Source organism: Rhinopithecus bieti, unplaced genomic scaffold (assembly GCF_001698545.2).
Source record: "Rhinopithecus bieti isolate Rb0 unplaced genomic scaffold, ASM169854v2 scaffold_63316, whole genome shotgun sequence".
NCBI lineage: Eukaryota > Metazoa > Chordata > Mammalia > Primates > Cercopithecidae > Rhinopithecus > Rhinopithecus bieti.
This window is the reverse complement of record NW_016824497.1, coordinates 1,888,144-1,899,178: the sequence shown is the minus strand read 5'-3', so window position 1 is coordinate 1,899,178 and position 11,035 is coordinate 1,888,144. Positions and strand designations below refer to the sequence as shown.

The 11,035-nt window shown below is 47.9% G+C and overlaps 1 pseudogene; it reads right to left on the bottom strand.

Moving 5' to 3' along the window:
- Positions 1-9,902: 9,902 nt before the first annotated feature.
- LOC108522278 (uncharacterized) lies at positions 9,903-10,757 on the bottom strand (annotated as a pseudogene).
- Positions 10,758-11,035: the final 278 nt, after the last annotated feature.

The following is an 11,035-nucleotide window of genomic DNA, read 5'->3' as shown; positions in this document are numbered from 1 at the left end:
TGGGAATTACAGTTCAACATGAGACTTGGGTGGGGACACAGCCAAACCATATCAGCCTATAACATCTGCCTCCCTGCCTTTAAAAACCCTTAACTGCAAACCATCTGAGAGTTCAGGTCATAAGCTTTAGCTGCCCAGTCCTTCTTGCTTGTCATCATGTAATAAATGCCTCACTTCTCTTGCTGCAATCCCAGTGTCAAGGTTTGGCTTTGCTGCGCTAGGTGGGCAGACCCAAGTTCAGTGTGATAACAGTAGAGGTGGCATGAGTCTGAAGATGGGCAGCTGTCATAATGGCTTCCCAGGAGACAGGCAGCTTTCTGATTTCACAATCTCCTGATCCTGGCAGGAGCAGCAGCTCCCTTGTAAACCTAAGTCTGTGATGTGGCATTGGGAATCATGCCTGAAAGCTCAGTAGCAATTCTGTTTCTTCTGCCCTCCAGTCATTCTGTAAAACATTAAATTTTGTTTGTTTGTTTGTTTTGTTTTGAGACAGAGTCTCACTCCTGTCGCCCAGGCTGGAAGTGCAAGTGGTGCGACTCGCTCACTAAACAAGCTCTGCCTCCCAGGTTTCACCGCCATTCTCCTGCCTCCAGCCCTCCCGAGTACTGACCTTACAGGCACCCAACCCACCATGCCCAGCTAATTTTTTGGTATTTTTTAGTAAGAGAACGGGTTTCACCGTGGGTTAGCCAGGGAAATGGTCTCCGATTCTCCTTGACCTCATGATCCACCCACAACTCAAGCCCTCAACTAAAGTGCCCTGAGATAACAGGTGTAAGCCCAACCGTGCCCGGCCATTTTTTTTTTTTTTTTTTTTTTTTCTTTTTTTGATACAGAGTCTCACTGTCACCCAGGCTGGAGTGCAGTGGTGCAATCTTGGCTCACTGCAATCTCTGCCTCCCAGGTTAAAGTGATTCTCCTGCTTCAGCTTCCCAAATAGCTGGGACTATAGGTGTGCACCACCACACTCAGCTAGTTTTTGTATTTTTAGTAGAGACGGGGTTTCACTATGTTGGCCAGGCTGGTCTCAAACTCCTGACCTCAGGTGATCCGCCCACCTTGGCCTCCCAAAGTGCCGGAATTACAAGCATGAGCTACTGAGCCTGGCCTAGACATTAAATATCTTATAATAAGTCCGTTTCTGCTTAAACCAGGTAGAATGGGTTCTGTTCACTGTGAATGAACCCCAGTGACATAGTAAATAAGAGACAAGCAGGGATTCTGATGCAGGTTTAGAGCTTCTTGTAACAGTTACCCAGGAGAACCTTTAAAAAATAACAAATGAGAAAGGCATCAGGGAGCAGCCGTGAATAAAGCCTAGAAAAGGAGAAGAGAACAAAGGCAAAGGGGGATTGGTGCTGGTGTCCTGGAAAGGAGGATCTATATCTCTGTGATTCTGCAGGGGAAGGTGCAGAGGAAGGAGGACAAATCCAACTTGAAACTACACCATGACAGTGAAACCCAAATAAAAAGGGCATTGCCTCCTGAAGACCAAAAGGCCCATGGGTGAGACACTTGTCAGACCTGAAGGAAATAGAGATGATCTTTTAAATGGAAATGGGGATGGACACTTGATATTAGTGTACCTCTAAAGATATTGGACTGATATTTATCTATATCCTTAAAATTGGTGTCTTAAATTTTCCAAGGTAAATAGCCAATTCTGTGTGCCCCCTGGTGGCTTGGTGCAGGGGGTGGGGTAAGAAAAGAGTACTCTAGAAGTGAAAGAAAAAGTCATCATGGATCTGAACTATAATCCTTGAAGTCAAGACCCATATTTCTCTTGGATAAAACCAGATGACAAACATCTCATGTGGGACCGACATTTTCACCATGAGGCAAATAATAAACAACCTGTAATGTGGCCAGTAAATATCCCAGACAGACTTCGTATTTAATAATTCCACCACAGACCCACATACGTGTTTAATTGCTTTCCCAATAATAGAAAGAGATTTGCACTCAACCAAGGAGGCACTCTATTCTGATGGTTAAAAGGTTACCCTCTGGAGTGACATTACCTGCACTCAATACCAAGAACAAGATGTGGGATCTTGGGCAAATTACCCATCTATAAAATAGACTTATTGAGAGGATTCTGTGAGACCCCATGTTGTGATTGGCAGCAGCAGCATGACCGTCCAGCCAAATGGTCAAACAAGCACACTGGGTGGGAGACAGTGTGCAGGCTGTGGCCCCCAAAAGACCACTACCAACAAACCAGAGCAAACCCATGACCTCACCAGCATGCCTCTCTCCAGCCTAAGTTAGCCAACCCCCGCCTCCATCTAGGGATGCTAGACTTAGAGGGGTAGAAATGGGGGGTTCAGACTTTATTTGCATTCCTTGATATATGACAACGTTTTTCATTAAATCTTTGTTGGGTTTGTATACAAAGTAATTCTCCTATATATTAATGCATGTTTTATTTTATTGCTATAATCCAGATCAAATTTCAATAATTTTATATGTGAAACATTATTGCTTAGCCTAAAAGAAAGATTTATCACACTCATTTCTTTTCAGGAAATAAATGCCACCACAGATGGGTAACAGTACATGGAGAATCTTTTCTTTCAATCCTCATGTTCCCTAGAAAAATGTTCACTGGAAAAATGATGAGGCTGGGTGTGGTGGCTCACATCCATAATCTCAACATTTTGGGAAGCCAAGGCAGGAGAATCACTTGAGCCCAGGAGTTTGAGACCAGCCTGAGCAACATAGGGAGACCCTGTCTCCACAAGGAAATAAAAAACAAATTAGCCGGATGTGTTGGCACATGCCTGTGGTCCTAGCTACTAGGGAGGCTGAGGTAGGAGGATTGCTTGAGCCCAAAAGGTGGAGGTTGCAGTGAGCTGAGATTGTACCACTGCACCCCAACCTGGGTGACAGAGAGAGAACCTGTCTCAAATAATGTATGTGAGACTCAGTTCTTTCACTCTGTGATCTTAAGGAGCCACCTTACTTCACTGGGCCTGTTTCTTCATGAGTCACACAGTTGCCAGGCCCTTGCAGCCGACAGTATTCTTCTCATGATTGTGAGACCCACCTGTGCTCTCCGTGACCTCTCTTTTCCTCAGTGCTGGATTCTAAACTCTCTGAGGGCACAGTGACTCTTCGTCTCGGGTCCTCTGCAGCATCTGGCACTGTGCCTGTGCTCACCTGGGCATCCTTCCACCGCACTCAGTAAAGATTTGGTTTCTTGTGCCTAGAAAGATGGATGACAGAGCCACAGAGTACAAAGCCACAGCACTGTGAGCTTCTGTAGGCTCCTGCCATGACCTTAAGTTCATGGATTTATCCATGCCTTGATTCCTTCTCATATCAAGTGGTACTTGCTACAGGGTCATTTTGAAACATAAATATTAATGACTAAGTAGGAAAATATATACTTAATAAAGGAATTTTGGCAGTACCTTTTCCTAACATATGTCTTTTGTAAGGAGGCCTTGTCTGTAAAGATCATCCATGTCCATGGCGGTACTGTTGAAAGCAACTGTGCATGTCTAAGAAAAGCAGGTTTACCGGAGGACCTCCCTGCCACGGGAGGCAAGTGGCACCCAGGACTCCTCCCCTTACTCCAGCTCACGGCACCCCCTCTACTTACCTTTTTTTTTTTTTTTTTTTTTTTTTGAGATGTAGTCTCGTTCTGTCGCCCAGGCTGAAGTGCAGTGGCATGATCTCGGCTCACCGCAACCACCACCTCCTGGATTCAAACGGTTCTCCTGCCTGAGCCTCCCAAGTAGCTGGGATTATAGGCATCCCCACCATGCCTGGCTAATATTTTTGTATTTTTAGTAGAGACAGGATTTCACCATGTTGGCCAGGCTGGTCTTGAACTCCTGACCTCAAGTGATCCGCCCACTTCCACCTCCCAAAGTGCTGGGATTACAGGTGTGAGCCACCGCACCCGGCCCCTTCTCCTTACCTTCTTATCTCAGGGAATCCAAACGGCAGCAGAGTGGAAGAGAAGGCGGGATTTAAACGTGTGAGGCTTGAATGTGATCAAGCAAAACACAGCACAAGCAAATGCACTCAGCTGACCTGCCACCAGTTTCCTACTGCCTTTTGAATGTGTGACCACCCCTTTCACTCCCAGCAACGACTGTGCCATTACCCTTTCAAATCAATAAAGCAGCAGCTTCTCCTTGAGTTTGTTACACTCCCCCCAGGTTAGAAGTTATGTCCTGGGGCTATACTTGCTTCACCCCAAGCTGGGAAAAAGAAGTTCCTCTCCTCATTAATGGAAACACTCACACTCCATTGCAAACCGCCATTTTCTAGGCTCCCTACCTACCACTTCCCCGTTTTCACCAGGTCCTAAAACACAAACACAACTTTTACTTGCCCTGCTATCTGTTCTAACTGCTTCTTAAATTCGACTCTTCTGCCCTTCTGGCCTCACCTAGGCTCTTCGAATGGCTCTTCGAATGGGCTTCCTCTCCAGCGAATAGAGTCTTCCTGTTGCTCACCATGCAGCCCTCTCCACTGCCTTCCCCAGCCTGGACAGGTACACTGGTCTTGCTCATCCTCCCACCCCTACTCTCTGTGTTTTCTCCTGCCTCTCTCACCCTTTTTTCTTGGGTTGCTTTGATGGCTTCTCTTCCTCTGCTCATCTTATATTTGTGCATTATCTCCAAATCCTGTTGTAGCTTTTCTCTACCTGTTTGATCTCCACTCTTATGAGCTCACTTTTTCAGCCCTCCCTACTTGCCAAAAGTTCATGCGTCTTCTCCTTAGCCCTGTCCATCACACTCACTGCCACTCCCGGCATTAACAGCTTTCTGCAGGCATTTCTTCATGAGCAGCCAGCCAAAATCTTAGATTCAACAGCCTACCCTGAATCAGTCCTTCTGCTTAACTCCGGTGTCTCTTTTCCTTGTTCTCCTGCTTTTGTCAGCAACTGAGCTATTCCTCCTGCCGCACAGGCTAAAACCCTGGGGTCCTTTTGATGTTATTTTTAAACAGCTTTATTGCAATAGAATTACCTATCATATCGTATCATATAACTCATCCATTTAAACTGTACAATTTTTTAAAGTATATTCACAGAGTTGTACAACCATCACCACAATGGATTTGAGGCTATTTTTACCCCCCACCAAAAAGCCTTACCCATTGGCAGTCATTCCTTTTTCCCCCAACCCCAAGTCCCTGGCAGCCACTAATGTGATTTCCATCTCTGGATTTTTCCATTCTAGACATTTCATATACACGCAAACGTACAATAGGTGACTTTTGTGACTGGCTTCCTTTAGCATGTTTTCAAGGTTCATCCATATTGTAACATGTATCAGTACTTCATCCCTTTTTATAGCTGAATAATATTCCTTTACATAGATGTATCACATATTATCCATTTATCAGGGGATGGACATTTAGGTTTCCAACTTTTGGCTATTATGAATAATGCTGCTATGAACATTCATGTACAAGTCTTTATGTGAATGTATATTTTCCATTTTCTTTGTATCTACCTAGCAGTAGAATTATAATTCCATGTTTAACATTTTGAGGAATTGCCACATTGTTTTTCAATTGTTTTCTGTACCATTTTACATTCCTGTTAGCAAGTATGAGGGGTCCAGTTCTCCACATCCTTACCAACACTTACTATCTTTTCTACAATCTAGTCATCCTAGTAGATGTGAAGGGGTTTCTCTCACTGTGGTTTTTATTTGCTTTTCAGTGATGGCTAATGATGTTGGGTTTCTTTTCATGTGTTTATTGACCATTTGTATATCTTCCTTTGGGGAAATGTTTATTCAAATCCTTTATCCAGTTTTAAATTGGGTTGTCTTTTTATTGTTGAGTTGCACGGGTTCCTTTATTAGGTATATAACTTGCAAAGGATTTCTCCAATTCTGTGGGTTGTCTTCACTTTCTTGATGGTGTTCATTAAAGCACAAAAGTTTTAAATGTGGTGAAGTTCAATTTAACTATTTTTTCTTTTGTCATTTGTGCTTTTGGTGTCACATCTAAGAAGGTTTTGCCTAAGGTCATGAGGATTTACTCCTTTATTTTCTTTTCTTTTCTTTTTTTTTTTTTTTTTTTGTTGTTGTTGTTGTTGTTGAGATGGAGTCTTACTCTCTCACCCAGGCTATAGTGCAGTGGCATGATCTTGGCTTACAGCAACCTCAGCCTCCCAGTTTCAAGCGATTATCCTGCCTCAGCCTCCTGAGTAGCTGGTATTACAGGCACCTGCCACTATGCCCAACTAAGTTTTTGTAATTTTAATAGAGACAGGGTTTCACCATGTTGGCCAGGCTGGTCTCGAACTCCTGACCTTGTGATTCAGCCTCCCAAAGTGCTGGGATTACAGGCATGAACCACCACACCCAGCCTCCTTTGTTTTCTTCTGAGAGCTTTAGAGTTTAACTCTTACATTTAAGTCTATGATTACAGTTAATTTGTGTGTGTGTTGTAAGGAAAGGGTCCAACTTCATTGTTTTACATGTAGATATGCAGTTGTCCCAGCACCATTTGCTCAAAAAAGGAGTCCTTTTGAGTGTCCCCTTTATTTAATGTCTTATTCCAACCTGTCACCAAATTTTGCTCTTTTTCCCCTTCAAAATGTTGAGTCATCCTTTCACTACTACCACCAGTTCCCAATCAAAACTTTCACCATCTCACACCTACATAACTGCATTTGCATCTATCCTTCCAGACTCTGCAAGCCAACCCTTCTAGGGGAGAAGCTTTCATAAATGGAATTGAACTCACATTATTTACTTGCTCAGGAGGAGTTCCTACTATAATGTATACAGCATGAGGGCAAACTCCTTGTTCTGACTTCTCTAATCTGACCCCACCATGTCCACATCAACAGATCAAAGGCCCAAAACTTCATCATTGTTCAACTTCTCACTGAAGTGGAATTCTCTTTCTGCTATCCCTTTCCCTTCACCTTCTTCCTTTCTTTGCACTAAAATTAACTAAAATTAAAATTTAGTTAAAATTCTGTGGGTCCTGAAAGTCTCCTCCAAACCCCAGCTCCTTGATAAAGCCTCCCTTGACCACTCCAGCCCTCACCAATCCTCTCTGACTTCCTACTTCATTTGTGTGCTCTGCGGCACCAGTCATTACACAGATGACGTTGGTACACACAATTCCACTCTACCACCCAATATCAATGAGCATTTATCGAACATCTACTGAAGATCACAGTGTTGTGCAGGCAGGATTCGTATCATACAAATGCTGTTTCCTCCCCCCATCAAATGAGGGAGAATTAGATTTTTAAAAATTCTTCCTAGTTCTACATCCAGTATTGTAAACCGATTCAATTTAGAAGTTTAAGTTTAAATTTAATTCAAGGATTCCAGTTGAGGAAATGGTCCCATTTCCTTGGAAAGTAAACTAGCTCGGTCACCAGGCTAGGTTACCCACATTATAATTGCTTGTGACTTACTACTCCACCCTATTAATGACGACGTACCCTCGACTTGAGATGCAGGCATTAGGGTATCTGTGATTTGATCTGCAGCTTAAACTGGGAGACCACTCCAAATCCTCAAAGTTAATTTAGAGTATCAGATTGCAATCTTTCCCCCCACCACCATTAAAAAAAAAAAAAATCTTTCAAATTGAAGAGGCAAAGTTTGATCCTTTCCTTGTTGAGAGACGAGAACAATAGCAGCTTTCTGCTCTAGCACAGCTTCAAAAGGCTGCCGAGGGACTGCTCTGAGAATTCTTGGTTGTAGATAACTGAAGAAATGCATGTGCAGCCTTCTACAATTCAGTGCCTGCCGCATTAGCACGGGGGAAATAATTCTGCCCCCATCCTCCCAGAACCTTTAGTATAGCAACGATTTAACTAGGTAGATATAGGCAATTGCAAAGTTGAGTCTCCTTGGCAAGGAAGGGGGAGATCCAGCCAGTTAAGAAACATCTTACTGTGAAAGTCCAAAGAATTAAGAATTTGCTGAAATGATGTAAATAACATCTAGATTTTTAAAAAATCAGCTGGAGAGGGGTGACTAGTTGGATTTATGCCAGAGCCGTGCATCCCTTCTTGCTTCAAGAAAATGCCCGAGGCGAGGTACCAAGCTTGGGCTCGAAGTAGCAACCCCAGAGTTAATCCCAGAGAGCGCAGAGCTGGTCCGTCCCCTAAGCAAGTGTCGCTGCGGGTTCACCTATCCGCCTCTTCCTCTCTCAGGTGGCAAGCAGTTGGCGCTCGCCGCCCGCCCGCGAAGAAACTGCAATGCAAACTTCCCAGCCTCGGAACCCTGCTGCTTGGAGAGCAGCTCCGCTGTGCCAGCTGCAGCCAGGAGACTGGTATTCAACCTCCCCGCCCCCCGCCACGGTTAAAGTTTGCTCCACATTCGCAGCTCCCACCCCACCCCCATCTCCGCCCCGAGGCAGGAGGACCACATAGGAGTTCCTGGATCCACGGTGCGCAAACACACCCACCAACAAAAGAAAGCCCATTAAATCTTCCCTCCTGTGAACTCGCGCCCCAGCGGATACCTCTTTGAACTGACCCCCGCCCCCGCAGCCCCCGCGCTGTCTGGGGCGCGCCTGGCCCTCCCGGGCATGCTCCCTCCCCCCGGCTGCGCACTTTTGCAGCGCGCTCGGTCTTTGATGTCTCTTTACATTATGGCAGAGCAGCCACACGCTCTTCCCGGGCGCAGGGCTTTGTGTAATGGAACTGACATTTGGCCTTGATACCTGTATCTCTTGGTGATTGCAACAAATTTCTAAAATAAATATTGTACTTTGATCTCCCAGCATTGCATTTTTAATGGACGCTCTCAACATTACTTCATTAAGAACTTTTTTCAGGAGCTCCGAGAGCCAAGGGGGTTGGTGGAGACTAAACAGCTATTCGGCAAAGTCTCTCTCCAAACTTCAGCTGGGGCCTGGGAGGACCGGACTCTGGGCGGGTTTTCACAAATGGAGATGCGGCCGAGAGCAGCTGACTGCGACCACTCAAGAGAGGGCCTTCTGTACGCTCAGCACAGTCCTAAAGAGCTTGCATATATTAACTCTGAAACCTACAGCCACTCTACAAGGGGTGCACTATTCTAACTCCCATTTTACAAACCGCAAAACTGAGGTACACAGAGGCTGAGTACCTTGCTTGCCAAGGTCACCAACTAGAAAGTGTCAAGGCGGGAAAAATGCCTTCAGAGAGCTAGGACTCCGAGCTCTTAACCACCAAGCCACTAACTTTCACCCTGTTGCCCACTGATGGTGGTTTAACTGGCTAGTGGGGACATCTTGGAGAAAAAGCTAACTCCTATAACTATGGAGATGTGAAATGGCTCTTCTGGTCTTTTTGGGAAAGTAGCTATCAGATTCAACAAAAAGGGCAGCCTTCCATCCTGCTTAGCCAGGCCCTGCCCGCCTTCCTGGGAAAGGAGACTTCAAAGACCTCAAGGGAGCTGGAGAGGAAACAAGCGCTAAGGCACCAGATCGCTTCGACGGTGCGGGCATGTGCAGGCGCGAGTGCGTGCCAAGGGACTCTCTGGCCTCTGACTTGCATCCGGGAAAGGGCTCCCTCTGGTCCCACGCTTCTCCAAGACTCAAACCCTGGACGGGACCGTGGTAAGGAGCAGGTCAGCCACGCCTCCGATGAAACCACTAAGCTCTCTCCACTTCTCCGCTCCCAGAGCAGCTGATCTCATCTTCAGAAGCCAGATCGGGTTGGCCAAGCCGTGTGGTAGCTGATCGCGTTCTAGAGGGGACAGCTCGTTGCGGGAGAAGGGCGCGGTGCGAGTGCAGGATGTGCGAGGGACCCATTGTATTTGGGTCGCAAGCAGCCCACCCGTCTTTAGTACGATATTCTCTCCCGCAGGCTCGCCCATGGGAAAAGGTGGGCCCGGAGGCATCGAGTCCCCAACCCCTGATGCAAGTGCGGAGGGCATCCTTATACGTCCTAGACTCTGAGTCCGCTGTAGTTAGGCTAACCTCTGACGCTGCATCGGGAGATAGGTCACCCCGTCCGTCGTTTCCCGTCGGTCCCCGGTCGCGGTACGGTTCCGTGAGGAAGACCGGCAGAGAGGCCGGGCGCGAGCTGATTAGGGGCTCCCCCACGGTCGGCAGCCTGGAGAATGGAAACCGTGTCCGCCAGGAGGTGGGTGGGGGAAAGGAGTAGGCCGAGCTCCGGCGGCCACTCTGCAGTGCGGTCTCGCGAGCCGGGGCAGCGAGGCCTCCAACAAGGTTCCGCGCCCCTAATGCCCCAGGGCGGTGAGGACCCCTCGGCGCCCCGCCCACCTCTTCCTCCTTCCCCGCCCGCGCGCCCGGGGGAAGCGATCCCGGGGGAAGTGATCCCGGGGTCTGCAGTGCCGGGGCAGGACGCGCCCTGCGCCCTGGGCGTGGAGGAGGCAGACGGCCCTCCTCGGCAGGAAGTGAGCGTCCAGGGAGGGATGGGGATCACCCAAGCCCCGGAAAGCGCGACCCTGCCCATGGCAAAGCACGCCCCGCGCCTGGTGAGGAACTTTTTGTTTCCAAAGGTGACAGGAACAAATTTGTACTGACTTTTCTCCCCCTTTCGGGGTTCTCTCTCATATGATTTGTGGTTTGTGGAACCACAACAACCAGGCTTCCTAGACCGCGCCTCACTTTTTTCGAGTAGTTCTTGGTCTGTCAGGCTTGCGAGAGCGCGCGCTGGCTTGGCGGGACTCCAAGCGAGAAATCACCAGCGGTACTGGGGCTTTCGGCCCCCCACAGGCCGGCCTGGGCCTCCTGGGGGTCCAGGGTGGCCTAAAGAGAAGGGGGCGGAACAGCACAGCTTCTCCCCCTCAGATGGGCATGACGGGTCGCCTTGGGTGTCCTGCCACGCTCAGCTTTGAGGGTATGCGCGGCGCGGGTGTTTTTCCCAGGTCCACACTTTGCAAAAGTTGTGGCCTGAGGAAAACTTCCAGGTCGCCAGCAGGAACGTCACAGGAGAGCCCCGGTAGCTCGTCAGGAGGGTGGCCCTGGAGCGCGCGCGCAACCCAACGCCGCGCTGGGCGGCCGCCCGGCCCCGCCCCAGGTCACAGCCCTGCCCTCGGCCCCACCGCGGCGGGCGGGGGACACGCGGCGGGCCGGG